Raw genomic sequence first — 18,419 nt, forward strand, 5'->3', positions numbered from 1 at the left:
GCAGGGCACAGTGCACAAATCCATGTACTAATTAGAAATTGTCCATGCCTTCCAGTAGGAGGAATAAATACTTAAATCAGAATTATGTAAGAACATCACATACCTTTGTGTAGAGCCAAGAATTCTCCCTAAAAGAGAGATGGCAATTGAGCTGGATATACTATATAACATGCAATTTTACCACAGAAGAATAAAGGAAAGGATATCACAAGATAAGAGACTAGCGTAGTCAAATGCAGAGAAGTACTCTCTTGGGAAATATCAAGAAGTGTGGTAGATTACACAGCAAACTTTTTTTCAGCTCAAGGCAGAGCTTGTGACTGACTCTCTCCACTCTTAGCAAATCATCTTTATCCTCTTGTGGCCTGTCTCCCTTAGCCCTGCCTAGTCTCTCCACCTGGAAGGCCTGGTGCAGCTTTGCTCAGCCCTTGGGCCATTTCAGTTGTAAATAAAAAGCTTTTTTGAGTACTTGGTCCCAGGAAGAGGTAGAGTCCAGAATCCATCCTGTTACCCTGGACTTGGGGTCAGCAGTGCCACGCTGACAGGGGTGCCCTGGGCCACAGCCCTCCTTTGACTCCTTCTGCGGTCCCTTGTGCTGAATTCAGCCGACAGGGTCACTGATTCTCTGTCCGTTTCTTCCTCCAGCTAGAGTACCTGCGTCATTTGTTCCTAGCTGGCCTATTTGGAGAGACTGATTGTTCCACAATGACAACATAATTGCCCATGCAAAGTATATATCCTACTATTTTTCTTCTCCCAATGTGCATTTTTCCCTGGAGTGAGCTTCCTTTGATGTCAAGTCTTGGCAGAAGCAGGAGAGATGAGGCCTCATCACCTAATACTACTCTTGCAACACTGACTTCAGCTGTCAGCAGCCTTTCCCTCTACTTTGAGGCCAGTTCTGGACTTAGGACAGTTTCTCGGTGAAACACATTTTGGATGCAAGTATTTGGATAAAAGTAACAAATTTATTTGAGCTAATATGAGTGAGAAGAAGATATATTTATTGGAAGTATGTGGGTATATCTCACAGAAAGCTGTAGGGCCACGTCTTGGAAAAGGCAGCTGGGAGGCTGGAGGCAGCAGGAAATGATGGACTCTGTTCAAGATACCATGACCACGGGGATGAATCAGCTCCACAGCTTTTCTTCCTTTGCAACTGATGCTATACCTGAGCCCAATTCCTGAGAGACTGATCTAGATCAATCAATGTTTTTCCTTCCCTTTGGCATGGTGGCTTAACTGACATCCTATGAAGACCACAGTCAGTGGGAACAGAGTAATCCTCCAGACAGAATGGTAGTGTTACAGACAAAAGAAGTTGGAAATACTTGACAAGCAAAACCAGTACTACTGACTGTAATCAGCCTCCCTCTTTGTCTCTGGTCTAACTTATTTTCTCCTCAATGGCCAATGCTATTTGGGTCCAGTATACACTGAGACTAACCCCTCCCAATTTATAACAATATTGGAGTCTCAAACATACTTTCTACTATGAGGCTGCTTCTCAGAGGTTTCTCATTTAAAGTTTGGTCAGACTAGGTTTGCTTGCCTAATGTAATCAGAATCCAAAATCCTCTACCCAAGGGACTACTTTTACTTTATTTCTGTTAGACTTGAGAAGAATAACAAGACATAAACTATCTATAATTACAAAACTGCAATCAGGTTTTAAAAATCTTAATATGTCAAGCACCATATCAAGATTTCCCAAGCCTCTAAATTTAGATTGGGCTAAAATTCATATAACTAATTCTGGTAATGTTTCTTGAAGCTCAAAAATGAAGAAAGTAATTTAATGGAAGTTGTACCTGTGCCTACTGCAGTTTAACATTTCTTGTACCATGAATTACTTAATAAGATTTGATATTTCTTATTATTGACTTTAAAATTAGATACATATTTTCAAAAATTCTCTTAATAACATTGTAACATTTTAAATATATGCAGTTCTTGTTAAAAAATGGGATTTCTAATTCTTGCCCTAAAGCAGTTCTCACGCTTCTCAAACTGATCAACCATGAATTAATTATTTTTTTAATTTCATTTGAAAAAAAGGTGAGTGATTAACATGTTAGGACATTTAAAGGCATTTTCAGTTAAAATAGCCAATGATTCTGTGACTCTCTAGTATATTATTTGGCTGTGTTTTCACCTCTTGTGATGAGCCTTTTGCAACACATACTAGAGTGCTTAATTCAATACATTATAGCTAACCCTGTCTCTTAATTTAGTTCAAATGTGTGGCAATTAGGCCTAAATGATTGATTTTACCATTACGTAAACCAGGCATTTTGCAGAGACATTCTGTCTCTTTTGATCATTCTCCAATTATGTATCTCCTCTTAACCATCTTCCAGATTCTACTGTGTGTTTCCTGTCACAGTGGAGAGTGGGTATCAGGTGGGTGAACAACTCAGTATAATCCAGAACCAGCACTGAAGAAAGAGAAACAAGAATTGTTTTTTTATTTCTAATGATAGTGCTGCAATATTATCTCAGCTGTTGGACTGTGGCATAGAAGAGAGATGATAGAATTGTCAGGCTATAAGAACTTTAAAAAAAATGAACAACAAAAAAGCATTTTGAATCCATCTATTTTAACTACCATTTAAAACAGTAATCATCGGATGCTCTTGACCAGACCTCAGCCTCCTATGCAACACACAAGAGAAATGGGCCACGAGAGCAAGAAAAGATGACTATTGTCTTGGGTTAAAGGTCAGCGCACATATTGTTGTAGTGAGGTGGGAGGCGAGAGGTCCCTGATGTTAAATAGAATTAGTTTTATGGCTGGACTTCTTAGAAAGCAGTGGAGCATTCTTAATCTGGGCTCAGCTCCATTGCTTCCAATGAAGAATTCTTAATATAAATGCACTGAATCAATCTGGATTCAATTGAAAGCAATACTGTAAGATGCAGAATATTTCTCACAAATCTTTGCTGCCAATTACCAGCTCATGTTAGAATGCACTATTGATTTCAGTAAAAAAAAAAAATTTCTAAGTCCATAGAGTATATAAAATATAGTTTAAAAATATTTATGTAACACACATACACATGCTAGTATTTGAATTTATTGAAAGATACATATTATCAAGTATGTCAAAATATGGGTGACTAAAAAAATATGTCTCTTTTGCCATGAGTCAAAGAGACGTATCTTTACAGAAATAAAGAAATCTTAAGATTGGTGTGAAAACAAGATTGGTGGAAAATCCAAAATCTGCAAATCCATCTTAAAATCCTATTAGAGCTCAACATTGTGCTAACATGTGAAGAATAATGATTTTCTTAAAGGGTAAAGATGGGGGCAACACAGAAAATATCATGGATTTCTCAAATTACTGCTCCTAGAAGATTGTATCAGTACCTGAGGGTAGGTGGCATATAGGGACGATCTTGAAATAGTTACTACCTCACCCCACCCACTTGTTATTGTGTGAACGTCAAAGTCCCCAGCCTGGATCCATTTACAAGGTATATAGCAGGAGTTAACATTTTTCAAAGAGTTAGATTGAGAGGCTGGAGAGACTAGCAGGCCATCCCTAAGTAACCTTGGATTTCTCCATGTGACTCCTTAACAACTCCTCCTAATGACATAGCCTCTGCAACTAAAAATTTCAAAGTAAAAACCACCCTTAACCATTACATATCTGAGCAAATACTGTGCAAGGTACAGAGGGCAACTGTAGCCATGCTACCAACTCTGAGGGAATCAGTTGGCCCTCACCTAAAATCAGCAGAATGGAATCATGGAAGCTGAATCTCTAAAAATGAATAATAAATGCAAGAATATAATTTACTAGAAAAAGAACATTTCGTTTAATCTAAAGGTTAAGCCCTTTAATATGCTTCCCAAGATATTGCTCATTTAGGATAGTGTGCAAGAAAACTCTAGCAAGAACAAACACTGTAGACAAGTCAGAAATGTTTTGCTAACAGGAAGGACAGATCTAAAAATACATATATTTGGAAAGGAATTTGGACCTCTCTCTCCACATTACCCTCAATATTTTTGAGTGAGTAATGTGATCCAGTTGTGATTGATGAGAAAAATGTGACATGAAAGACAATACCAGTGAGTTCAAATGGTATGCATTTAATGAATTCTCCAGTCTGAATATGAAAAAAGAGGTTTATACTTTTATGTACATTAAAAATCAGGTTTCTTCCCTAGATTTTTAGTCTAGTTGGAGTGTCTTGATTTGCCCCCCAGCTTATAGATGTGGAATAAAATCAAGTACAAGATGGCCTAATGCAGTCATTTCTGATGGTCATAGATAAGGAAGAATTCAAGGAAATAGTGAGAATTGAACTGACCCTAAAAAAAGTTCAGGAATTGAATCTGAAATGAAAAAAAGTGATGAGGGACATGTTGACTTATTTTATGAGACTTTTTGTCCATTTGTGAACTGTTTTTGTTTTAGTTAACTGGAATTTGAGCTCAATAAATCTATAGTCACGTGGGTGGCTGAAAACAATGTACTATCAAATTTTGAAAATAACAGATTGGCATTTTTACTTTTTAAAGGGTCACATAGTAAGAAAAAAGAGACTAAAGGCTATCTTTTATGTTCTCTGGGTTCTTCACCATAATATCTGATCACTTTTATGACTAAGCTATTTGAATAAACTGCTGAACCTTGACTCACCACATCAACTGAAGCAGCCTCAAATCCATTATAGGGAAGGTAAGTCACCTTTGTGAGTCAAAGATTCCCATAAATTATTTTCATTATAGACTAGTGGTCTGTGAAGATTCAAGTCTTTTGAAGAGTTGGATGCATTGTTTTCTGTGTACTATGGGAAATTATAAGTTGTTTTAAAGTTTCAACCATTTTAAGGAAATCTATTCAGATTCTATCACAAGTACCATTTAAGTCTTCTTCTGACCAGATGTTTTGTGGGCATCAATGCAAAAATGCAAGTATTATGAATGAGAAATATTTCATACTCTGTTTTTTTTTCAAATTTGAGAGGAGGTCAAATAATATCCATTTATAACAATTGTGATAAAGTACCCTTTTTGCCATTTCCCATTTGACATAGTCCAGTCACTGTGATGAATGCCTTACACTCTTTTATCTAGCACTCCTCTGATTCCGTGAGGAAAATGAGAAAAGCAAGACAAGGAGAGGTCAGTAACTTACCCACATTAACACAACTGCTAGTGAAGAAATCAGAATTAAACCCAGACCTGTTTGATCTAAACCTGCATTTTTGATCCCTCCTCCATTAAGTGGGTGTACTAGCTTTCCCAAAGTTACATGCATGGTGTGTTAGCCAAGATGGTTTATTCCAAGTGACAGAACCCAGCTTAAAATAACCTACTAAAAGAAAAAAAAAATGTGTTGGAAGGTTACAAGGATGATCCACACAATTTCGAAAAGTGCTGAAGAAACTATAGTTGTTTCAGAGGTTAGGGATTGGGACCAGGATCTGGAATAAAATCACACCCATTTCTTTTTTCATTTCCTCGATTATGGGAGACCCAGAAATTGTACACATACTATTTTATATCTTTGCAAAAATTATCTGGATAGACTGCCATTATTTCTTTTGACAACTGTGATAACTAAGACATAATAAATGAATTGAGTTGTCCAAGATGGGTGGCTGATTGGTGGCAGAGGCAGGATTAGAGCCCAGCCCTCCAGACACTTATACCATGCTCTGCTAATCTACTTGTGTTTTATCAAGCCCAATTGTATCAGTATTCCTATAAGTAGTAAAGCCTTTTTTATTTTAGATATATAGGCAGGTTAATGGAGATATCAATATGTGTTAAAGCGAAAATAAATTTAGTATTTGAGATTCTCCTATACCTCAGATATTCTTATGAATATGGACCATATGGAACACAGGGAGAATACATTGGCAATCAATCTACATCTTATTTAAGGTGTCTGGCACTGTATTGTAGTGTTAAATGAAAGATTACATTTACTTTTATGTATTTCATTAATTCCCTGTAAAATTTTTCATTAAACTGCTTTTTTAACAGCTGTTTTGGAATATAACATTTGGTTTGTAGCTGATACAAAATGGGAGAAAGCTTCTTCTGATAAAAATTACTCAGTATTCTTTTTTAACCTTATGTAGAAATGCTAATGATATAAAGGCGAAGCTATTGACTGACTCTGATACTTAAAACATTTTTAATCTTTTGCTATGTGATTTCAAATGGACAGGTTTCCAAATTAGATGCCTTACCCACAAGATGGTGTCCTAACATTAGCAACTGATAGGTTGAGCTTATAAACAGAATTGACTTTTCTTAGCAAAAAGGTTTTTCAAGTTGAAAATGCCAAGTGCCCATGCATAAAAATAATTACTCCTCGGCCTGTAGTTTTGTGCAAAATATACTTGGGAAAATGTATTGTTCACCTCTATTTGATTAACTCTCTTTGTCATAGATGTGTGTTTATTTACGTTTAAGCTACACCAGAGTACTTAGTTCATTAACTTCTAATTTAGCTAAAACACAGAGGAAAACTGTTTTCCTTGCCAATCACAAATTCTCATATGGCACAATAGTTGAATTCTGTGTGATGTACCTTTTGTTGTATATCATCAGAAATACACTTAAGAATTTAAAAAACTTTTTACTCTATTTTTTTAGAATTTTCATAATGGTTTGCTTTTGAAATTGAGGATGGTAACTTTCATCTGACTTCATTAAAAATCTGAATATGGGGAGCGCGCGCCGCCGGCCCGCCCCGCGGCCTGGCTGCGCCGCTGACAGGGAAGCGGGGCGGCTGCCGGCGCCTCCTGGTGCCCGGCGCCTCCGGGCCTCGGGATGCCCAAGCCGCCGCGGGGACGAGGCGTAGCCCGGGTTGAGCCTCCCCGGAGCCGACGGCTCGCGCCGCGCCCTCGGGCCGCCCCACCTGCTGAAATGAGTGGTGGACTGGCTCCAAGTAAGAGCGCAGCGTATGTATATGTATCCAACTTGCCCTTTTTCCTGACCAACAATGACTTACACAGGGTATTTTCCAAGTATGGCAAAGTTGTAAAGGTGACTATAATGAAAGATAAAAATACCAGGAAGAGTAAAGGGGTTGCATTTATTTTATTTTTGGATAAAGACTGCGCCAAACTGCACCAAGGCAACCAACAGCTGCTCGGCAGAGGGATCCGCGCGAGCATCGTCGTCGACAACGAAGAGCCGCCGAGGTCACCAGGCCCGCAGCTACTTAGATGAAGCCCCGCCACTAGGAATGCGGGCAAGGTGGTCACTGAAGTTATGCCTGTCCTGAAAATATGCTTGGAGAACGTGAGCCTCCAAAGAAGAAAGAGAGAAAGAAAAAGAAGGAAATTCCTGAACCAGAAGAAGAAATCGAAGTAGTAGAAGAAAGTAAAGAAGAAGGGGAAGATCCTGCTCTTGACAGCCTGTCAGGCCAGAGCTTTCCAGCAAGCCAGAATTAAAGAACAAACAAAAATGGAAACCCAGTCCAGGGGGTCCCTCAACATCAGATGATTCAGGACGTCCAAGGGTAAAGAAAAGCACATATTTCAGTGATGAGGAAGAACTGGGTGAATAAAATTTTATTTATTATGCAAATATCATTAAACATTTTCTTAAAATCTTGGAATATCAAGTTCAGTTGGGATTAAAGGTTACTCTTAGAACTTGAGCATAAGAACACTTAGTACCAAGTAGTTTTGCACTAAAAAATAGTTCATGGGGAATTGAAAAAAATTTCAAAGCATCATGTTTCTATCTTGCTTTAGCAGAGTAGTAAAAAAATCAAGATTTGCCAATAACCATTAATATTGAAAACAGTTCATTTGACTATAAAAGAGAACTTAATACCATCACAATAATGCTATTGTCATCCCAAGAAAAAAGGTATTACAGAGACTTGCTGGAGAAGTTCATTGTAAAAGTTTATTCATGTCTGATTGTTTACACTAGGACTTTTGAAATACATTTTATCTTTAAAACTAAAACTTCAGAAAGGCTGAAAAGTTGAATAATTTACTGCTTATTAAATGTTTATAAAATTTTCAAGGGAATTTTTTTAATATAAAATTTAAAAATCTGAATATGTAAATTATATGTTGTTTTCTGAATTGAACTCTATTGTTTTCTGCTTTCAAAAACAAGCATCTGTATTTCCAGGACCCTGAGAAATCTCTGGTTTTAATAATTCTTACTGGTTAACTCTGACTTTTGAACACATGCAGAGACTTTGTAATACCCAATCCTGAGGGAAAAGAGATTGGATGCATTCTATTGCTTTTAAAAGACTGAATAAAAAAGAGAAATTGTTTTAGATAAAACTAAAGTACACTGATAATAACCTCTAACTCCATTCTAACACTAGCTTCAGAGAAAGCTGTATTTGCCCTACAATTGAAAGTAATGCTTTTGCTTATAAAAATAATTGTTTTCCATTTGTATGTTATCTCTACTTCTATGAGGCCATGAGTTGGTAAAAAGAGTGTTTGGGGGACCTTTCTATATTTCATCCTGGAAAAGAAATTGCACAAAAAGTCATTTGCTTGTGTCAGAGGGCAAGAAAGAAATTTATAAAAGTGAGATACAGAATCTCCAAGTTATTCTCTGCATTAATGGTACAAATGTGACTTTTATAGAATTTTGGAAATAAATCTGACATTATATATATTATAATAAAAAATATACATAGTATTGAAACTATTGTCACCTTTAGAAACCTATTCTACAGAAATAGAAGTCCTGATTCATAAGGGTATATGAACAATAATGTTTACTTCAGCATTGTTCATGGAAGACAAAATAAAAACAAAACAGTTCTGTAATAAGGTGTCCAGCAAAAGATGAATGATTGAAAATATTTTATCTACATTATGGCATATTTTTAGCTGCCAAAAGAACGAACCAAAGCTATACAAATTGCCTAGAGGAAATGACATTGTATATTGTTAAATGGGAAAATTAAGAAATTTGTAATATGCCTTTAAAACAAAACAGAAAAATCTTATATATTTAACATGTGTACATGTATATGCCCATATATATTTGTACATGAATATATCATCATGGAAGGAAGCATGGAAGAATTCATATTAGTTTATTTACATGGTATCCTTCTCCAGGGCTCTCAATCTCAGGCTCCTCAGAGAGCAGACCCTGAGGTAAAGACTGGCACGCAGGAAGCTTGAGTGAGGGGGAACGCTCCTAGGGTCAACCTCAGAATGAAGGGAAGGAAGGCAGGTTAGGCTGGGCAGGGCTGGGCTTAGCGGCCCAGGGGATCCCATGGGGCCTCTGGACCTGGACCCGAGCCATTCCAATTTGGAGCTAGGGGCCTTTTTGCCGTCTCCTGTCTGTCTGCCTTCCCCCTCCCAACCCCTAACATTGCCTAGTCCTTAGATGCAGACACCCCCAGGCAGGAGGCTGATGCCCTCACTGCAGCTTTCTTTAGCAGAGGGTCATCTTTAGAAGGGGAAATTCACCTGTGAGCCATCAGCTGTCACCACCCCCAGCAGCTGAAGGAATAAGCACTTTCATCCTGAAAGGAGTAAGAAAATCTAGTTGGTACACCATAACATCCTCTAAAGAGTGGATTTGAGGGATAATGTGGTCGAAACAGAGGAGAGAGGAAGGGGTAGCTGTACAAGAAAAGAGAAAAACAATTTTAATAAAAACATTTAAGCAAGTGGTAAATGTGCATCGGTACTGCAAGTGCTATGGGAGTAGCAACGCTATGAAAAATTCATAATGTTTTACCTGGAAAAACACTCGCAAAACATTTCTTGACCCAACTTTCAGGGTCATCCTCATTTTTCGATGTACTACATTTTCTTTGACAACACTGGAGGGAAAAAATGCTCAGGAAAGGAGGATTGAGAAGTAAGCTTAAAGATTTTATTTTTAGAAGGAGTAAATGACTGATGGAGAAAGTTACATGATTCTGTACATTTGTTGCAGTATTTTGGTAATAGTAATGTGTGTTACTAAGATGCTACATTTGGAGAAAAAATTGCCTTGGGTAAATAGATAAGCATGTTGAGAATACAATGCACTTTAGTGTATTATAGTAAGGCTCTGAACTACTTTAGCCAGAAGATACATACAGCTTTGTGGCTTGATGCATTTATTGAATAGCTATCACATGCTGAGAAGTTTATTAGGCCCTGAGGACTACGAACTAAATACTTGGTGACTCAGAGCCTTGTAGGATAGACAGGCAAATAAGCAGGCAATCATGAAGTGATAAAAGCTATGGTATAGACAGGGTATTGTAGGATTTCAAATTATAATGGGATCACAGACCAGACGGTTGTATGTTGAAGATGTCAAAGCTTCCAGGAAGAGGACACTTCTGAATTGTGGGGTGGTTATCGGGGCAGGTGAACCATAGGAAGAAGACCAGAGTGTACTAAGGGCACACTCAGGGAGCTGTAAGTAGTACACTGTGTTGCAGTAGAGACTGTGAGCTGTGTGGATTGGGATGAAGGCAAGAGTATCAGGAGATCATGTTGTAGAAAGAAGCAGGGTCAAGATCATAGGGTACTGACAGGAAACATCTGGCACAGTCAGTAAGATAATTTGAAAATAGTATATAAAGCAGCTATTGACAATGATGTGGTGCTGGACATTTCCACCCCAGACCCAAAGCAACAGGGATTAGCAGGTGTTATTAGAATCTGGAGGCAGAGGGGTGAAGTAGAGGCACCTGACTTCCTCACAGGAGATGTGGCATCTATGGAGGGAGGCCGCAAACCTGCAGTGACATTGAAGGGTGGGAGCTGGGAGAACAAATGGTTTGATGGGACAAAGAGCAGACGAGCCCACTGCTGTGCCCTTTAGGTTAGAATAGAGACAAGCAAGAGTGGTTCTGGAGGGGCAAACAGAAGAGCTCTTCCCTGGGTGAGTAGTTGCAGAATGGAAGATTAAACAGGAGGCAAGTAGATGAGGAAGGGAAGGAAGCAATTTCCAAATGGGGCAGCATGGCAATATTCTGTGGCAGGAGGATGCATGCAGGCTCTAGAGGCGAAAAGGATGCTGGTGCAGCTAGGGTGGACATGATGTTATGGCGGTGGCATGAGGCAGAGCATTCAGGGCGAGTTTTGTCCAACTAAATAATTTTGTATTAATCCCAAAGTCATGCTGGACCATAGAAGAGTATGATCATGGTAACAAGTTAGATATTGGTTTTGTAGAAATCACTCTCCTATTGGAGAGCAGACTAGGACAGATGGGATGTGGAAAGACAACTTACAAGATGACGACAGTGTTCTGGGGGAAGTGATCATGGTGGCTTGAACCAGGGTGCTGGCGGTGAAGACGCAGAGGGCAGACACAGTCAAGACACACTTAGGTAAAAATCCACAGACCTTGATGACAGTTTGGACATGGACGTTGAGGGAAAGGGAATTGTGCAGCATGACTGTTAGATTTCCCCCTAGATCTAAGGATTCCTTTTACCCTTCCTGATAATTGTGACTCTTTGTATTCCCACTAACTCTTCTCTCCAGTCTCCATATATTGTAATGATCATTTCTTTACTCATGCTTGACCAGTTTCCCTGTATTACATAATGGACTCATCTCCTTTTCTCCCATACTGGATCATTACATTTCACAGATTTCCACCCAGGAGTTTCCTTCTCTAGGTCCACTCATATCACACCTCACTCCTGACTCCCCTCCCCTGCATGCAGTCCCTGTGAGATTAGTAATGGATGCAGGTAGCATGCTTCCAATTAGAAGCTTAGTGTCATTAAAATTTCTTCAGGTTTGTGACTTTGAAATTACCCAGGTATAGTTCCCTATCTTGCTCTAGCTACCTTCTTCATAAATACCTTCCTGGTTATCAAAGACACTTAAGTCTTTTGCCCTTTCAAGATTACTAATGTGCAGTGTCTAGGTATTTCAAAATGCAGAATCATCAGAAATAACATAATTCAAATGCAGAATCATCAGAAATAACATAATTCATCCTAAAACTAAGTTATTCCTCAAGCACATTTTCTATTTATTTATGAAGGAAATAATTGAAACAAGTCTATCAAACATTTGCCTGTTTCAACAATGGAGTACGCTCTCCTGAACTCATGTCAATAAAGGGGAAAATAAAGGACCCCCAATTATTTTGTGTGGATTCTGTTCAGTTAGAGAAAAATCATTTTTGCCATATGGCTATATGAATCCAGTAATGTACATATGTCTCATAAACGACAATAGAGTATTAACAACCAAGAAATGAAACTCAGGTACTGCTGACATTTGTGACATTTTCAGTGCCAATTAATATAACTGAAAATGTATCTAATAATTAAAAGTGTAAGATCATTATATTCCATTAATAAGTATAATTGGATCTAATCATTTAGTCTTCAAAATTAAGCATAAAGTGCACATTCACTTGGGGAAAATGAGCATGGTTTATTTAGCGCCTCAGATGAGGAACTCTGCATAGATTTGGTCTTGAATCCTTCCCTAGTAAGGCAAAATGATACAGTGAAAACCCCCAGAACATGAAATTGAAACCTCAGAGTTCAAGTCTAGCTTAACCACTATCTAATTGTGCAACTTAAGAGTCTCAGTTTCTTCATCTGTGTAAATACCTTAATTATGAGGTTGTTGTGAGAAATAAGTTAATATATAAAAAGGAACTTTATAAATTGCCCAGTACAATGCTAATATTATATTACTTATTATTGTTATTGAACTTTAAATAGGCACACTGGCCCTAATTCTAGTATTTTTGCATTCACAGTAGCTTGGTTCCTATGTTACTACCTATAATAATTCAAAGACAGTTATTTAAATGGACGAATGCCTGACAAATATCAGAAAAAAGTCTCTATAATGATATTTTTAACAGAGAAATCAGTTTTCTATTTAATCAAATGTACAAATAATTCTTGTTTTGCATGGCCGTGCAAAGCCATAAAAATCACCTTGCAAGTTGAAACCATGCAAAGAGATCTAAATAATCATTGGAGAAAACTTTGAATGTTGTGACTTTTAATATTTTGTTTTGTCAAAACATTAAAACTTTTTACTGTCAGTTATAAATGTAAAGGGAGATGAAAAAATAGTAAAACCCATGTTTACTTAGTACACTATTATTTAAAACATTAGAAACATTGTGAATCAAAGTGTTTTACTTCTTTGAAGAAATTTCTTAAGTGTAGTTTGATCAGTGTTTGCCTTTTTAAAAGATAATATATGTAACATAACAGTACAGGAAGCCAGCCTCTCTTTTTATTTCTTGGTGAATTTGTCATACCCCTTTCAATCAGATTTAATTCTAAATTTTTATCTTTTGCACTTTCAATGCTGTAAAATATCTCCAAGAGTTCTGGTGTCAGTTCACCGCGGTATCTTCATCATTTTTATCAAAACTGCTCATTTATATCCATAAGTTCCAATAGCACCCATTTCATTTCCTGCAGTATTGCTTTTCACTTCTTTGTTACTCTTTCAGCTTTTGACCAATTCTCCCTTGGAATTACCCAAAATTATAAAATGGGACCTGTGTTTTTTTGCTGAGAGGTAAGGTGGCAACACCACTATATGCTTTATTGTCTGAAGGTAAACTGAACAACTGATGCACAGTGACCAATCGCCAAGGGACTTTGAAAGAAACCATGTAATTGGTAGCTGATCATGATGTGCATATGCTATTTATACCGTGATTCGTGGACCAAAAAGCTTACAGCACAAGTTTGGTCTTTTCGCAATTCTTTCACAATAAATATGCCATGGTAACTGAAATTTTACACACGTTGTTGAGGGACTGGTGTTATTTAAACTGTAGGAACTGAAATTCATGGATATTGGAACAATATGAAGTGAGAAATGCCTGTGTATTTAATCGATGGCTAAGGAGAGAGCAAAACAAATAGTTTTGGGAGGTGCTTTAGGCTAGAGAAAAGGGAGAGAAACATGAATCCTCCTCCAACTTTGTGTTTGGGTTACTTCTTACCCTAATGTAGAGAAATGCAGCATATCAGCACTGCTTAGAAGCAAGTAAAATTAATAGCAGCTCTTACTGATTTGCTGTATTTCAATTTTAGAACTTTTTAAAAGGTGGTCATTTCAAATGGTTCAAGAGATATGAAAGGTGAAACCGTGAGAAAAATCGTACCAGTTCCCATTTCCCAGCCACCAGGTTCTTTTCATCGAGGGCAACTGCCATTATCCTTCCAGAGATATTCTTTGCATATATAAACAACCTATTCACAAACACACTCACTACAATTGTCTCCCATTTTATTATACCATTTCTAGGCAGCTAATAGTTATTGAGTATTTGCTAGTACCAGACAATGTGCTGAACTTTATATGCTTTGTCTAATTTAATCCCCCAATAACCCCTGTTAATACGGCAGAGGAAAATCAGTCTCTAAGTATTTTATTTCTTTTCCCCAAATCACACTGTTGGCACAAGGAGGAGCAGCTATTCTTACCTAAGTATTCTGAATTCTCAAGTCCAGGCTCTTAATGACCAGACTACACTGTCTAGGATCTGCGTACAGGCCAGGCAATGGCATTTTATTCATCTGACAGTCCTTTTATGGTACTGGAAATTCTTTTTGCTAGTTCAGTCTATGAAAATATGGTGCTCAGGGGTTTTGAAAGAGACTAAGGTATATCCAAAAACATTAGACATCTCCATGTCTCTCAGGAGGTTGTTCGACCACCATCTGTACTGGGAAACTGGCCAGGTTACTTGGACAGAGCCCAACCCCGAGAGCATGTCTCTGGTTTGTTCTCCGGAACTGCCAGGCAGTCCTCCCCTAGAATTAGCAAGCGTATGCCTGTGTGTGCATGTGCACACACACACACACACACACACACGCTTGTTCATTTATTAATTCAAAAACAAATATAATACCTATTAAGTATCTCAATCTTTCACAATAAAAGGAGGACGCTAAGAAAAGCTGGCAACATATACCAGAGCCCGGTCACCTTTCTGATTTCAGAAAGTGAATGCTGCCTGACAGTTTGTGCTTCAGTGTGTTGTAAGCAGAGATCCTAGCCTTGTCAGTTCTGCTTAGCAATTGTGCGTGTTTTCTAGTTTCCTGCCTCCCAAATGCATCTCTTGGTGCACTCACGGAGGGGAGCTGGCGAGGAGGGTCTCAGGAGAGAGCCTGTGTAGAACCTGTGTTGCTCCCTTTTCTCCACCACACATACCTCATACCTCTTACTTCGTTACTGTGGAAGTGTTCAGTGTTTTCTCTAATGCCTGTGAGTGGGGAGAGGAAAGCTTGAAGGTGAGGCTCATATTTTTAAAAAGTCAAGTGAACTTTCTTGGCTTCAGGAAATGTGGGTCAAAATTTCAGTAAGAAATTTACACACACACACACACACACACACACACACACACACACACACACACTCACTCTCTGTCTGGGATTATCTTGGCATGCAGATGAAGCGGTTCTCCAAGGCAGCTTTACCCTTTTAAATAAACTGCACAAAACCGGTTAGCAATTGAGTGTGAAGGATGATGATTTTCAAGAGCTGCCAGTATTACGGGAAATATGCTCTGTATTTTCCTGCAAGTCTGAAAGCCTTGGATCTTGGCATCACTGGGAGTTTGTGTTCAAGAATAATACAACCAACCATAATATTTTGGGGCTTGGAGTCACTGCTTTCTGTATAGTAGGTTTTTAGAAATCTAGCCTCCACTTGGCTCAATTCCAGGCTTATGTTTTCTGATTTGTGGAAGCTCCAGTCTTTGCTTTAAATGTTAAACAAAGAGCAAAGATTATACCCCATCTGTACAATAGTATATTTACTATTTTTGTAACAATATCAGATAAATGAAGTTAACTGGTACACTGCTGTAGAGATGTAGCCGTATCTGTGCAGATGACCTCACTCGCTGCTTTACTGAGAAGTCTGAGCTCAGCCAGCGCAAACGCCCCCAATTCTCCTCTTCACATCTTGCCATCTAAGGGACGTCTCCCCTCGTTCATGCGTTCTGGTTTGGGAGGACAGACACTTCCAGGTCAGGCCTGGGCTCAGTGTCTTGTGCTCCATTCTTCCCAGAACCTCATTCCACCACTTGCTTCCCAAGTCTTTCCTTCAGCTTCTTGCCTCAGTCTGCAAGACTCACAGCCCTGCTGTACCCCCCTCCTCCTTCAATCACTTCAAAAAGAAAACCTTTTCAGAAGAGAACTCTGTATTCTCTGCCTCATTTACCTTAACCCTATGAATATGGCCTTCTACCTCCATCATGTCAAAAGCCACCCTTCTGAAATTGCCCAGGACTACTGATCACCAAGTCTGATGGTCTTTTGAGCCTTCTCTCCACTGGACTCAGCAGCCTTGATGGAGACTGTCCTCCCACAGCTTCCAGGATGGGTGTCATTTTCTGGGTCTTGGTATTTTTATGATCCTTTTCTGTATCCTGTAAGGGTTCTGTATATAATCTCCCTAAATATTGAGTTTCTCCAATTCTCCAAGCTTCGCCATTGGGACCTCTCCTCTGTCTGTCTTTTCTCTTCTCTCCATTGTTGATGCAGCTTTTCCACAGCTTTACTTATCCTCCCCATATGGATAACTTACAGATTCACTTCTCTGATATTAACTTATTGAAAAATGCTGACCAGGGACTTCTTTAACTGGCGTCCTGATACCTTCATTGGCTCACTCACTCATTGACTTATATTCATTGAGAACCTATGAAAAGACAAGGAATGTTCTAGAGCCCTGGGGACCGTAGTGAACTGTAGAGACAAAGAGCTCACACTCTGGTGAGAGAAGGAAGCACAAGAAAATCAACAATATGTCAGGTGGTGGTGAGTAAAATGAGAAAAATCAAATGAGACGATAGAGTGATGGGAAATGGGGCCACTGATTCGGATTGGATGATCAGAAAAGTGTCTATAAAATGGCACTTGAGCAGAAATCTAAAAGCAGGGGGAGAACAACCCTCACATCTGGGGCAAAGTGTTCCCAACAGAGGGAACAGGCCCTGAAGGACAAGAAGGCAAAGGTGAGTGCAGCACAGTGAGCAAGAAGTTGTTCTCTGTCTTTCTCTGAGGTCTGAGGATAGAGATATCTGATATGGAGAGAGACGGAGAGGTACTTCTTTGACTATATATATATATATGGAAATATGTATACACACACACAGTTTACAATCTTACCACCTCTCACACTCTTAGGCACACACACACACACACACACACACACCCCTCTCTGTATGTTACACAGAAGTAAAGGCTCCAGTCACACAGGGCCTTGTGGGCATGGTGAGGGCTTGGACTCTGACTCCCACCGAGAGAGGCCATTGAAGAGTGTGAGCCGAGAAGTCACAATGTCTGATTTAGACTGAGAAATGAATATTTGGCTGCTTTGTGGAGAAATGATTGTATGTGCTCAAGGGTGGCAAAAGTGAGACTGGTCAAGAATGCAATGTAAAATGTAATAAGGCAGGAAAGAAGATGGGAACTTGTACCCAAGTGACAATGATGACGGTTAGAAGTGGTAACATTCAAGATGTGTTTTGAAGAATTTGCTGAAGCGCTGGTGTGAAATATGAGAGAGAGAGAGAGGGCTTGGTCAAGAAAGACAGGGCCTTAAAAGCTGATAGAATATAATGTCCACTTATGAAGCAGAAGACTTTGGGTTGAATAGTTTGTGGAGGGTGGTGGAATCAGGAGTATGGTTTTGACATGTTAAATATGACATGCCTATTGCACATCTGAGGAGAGATAGCAATGCAGTATTCAGATATCTAAGTCTGGAGTTCAGAGGCAAGGTTAAGCAAAGTGTATAAGCATGTTACTTGTCAATAGATGTATATTTAAATAAAGTCACAGGGCTGGATCAGATCTTTGGAGACATAGACAAATAAGAGGAGAGGTCCAGGACTGAGACTGAGGCCTGAGTACTGGGACACTGTAATGTATAAAGTTGTGGAAAATGAGGGGACATGAGAAAGGGAGATAGAGATAAACAACAGCACGTGAGTGTTTCAAGAGGGAGATGACAAGTTCTGCCAACTGGTTGAGGAAGAGGAAGGCTGAAAAATGACCATTCCAGGTGATTTACCCTCATGGAAGTCACCAGTGACCTTGACAGAAAAACATAAAAGGTGGTATGGTGGTGAACAGTGAACACAGCCTTACTTGGGAGGCACCGGAGGAAACAGAAGAACTGGAGATGGAGCAGAAATAACTTTTTCCTGAAGCTGTGCTGTAAAAGAGAGCAGAGTAGAGGGTGGTAGCTTAGTGTTTGCCAGAGGGAGGGAAAGTAAGTCCAAAGATTACATTTTTTTTTTTAAGATGAGGATAACAGGTGCCATTTTTGCTTCTCATGACAATCAACCAATAGAAAGGACAAAATTGATGATGCCAGTGAAAGGACAAGTGTAAGTGTGATGTCCTTGTGTCCCTGAGTATGTCAGAGGCTTGGGACTCAGGACACAGAGGAGGTTGGTTTTCCAAAACAACATAGATGCT

The 18,419-nt window shown here is 38.9% G+C and overlaps 1 pseudogene; it reads left to right on the top strand.

The window, feature by feature from the left end:
• The first annotated feature begins 6,763 nt into the window (after window positions 1-6,763).
• On the top strand, window positions 6,764-7,654 carry LOC118921380 (zinc finger CCHC-type and RNA-binding motif-containing protein 1-like; annotated as a pseudogene).
• Window positions 7,655-18,419: the final 10,765 nt, after the last annotated feature.

This window comes from Manis pentadactyla, chromosome 13 (genome assembly GCF_030020395.1).
Source record: "Manis pentadactyla isolate mManPen7 chromosome 13, mManPen7.hap1, whole genome shotgun sequence".
NCBI lineage: Eukaryota > Metazoa > Chordata > Mammalia > Pholidota > Manidae > Manis > Manis pentadactyla.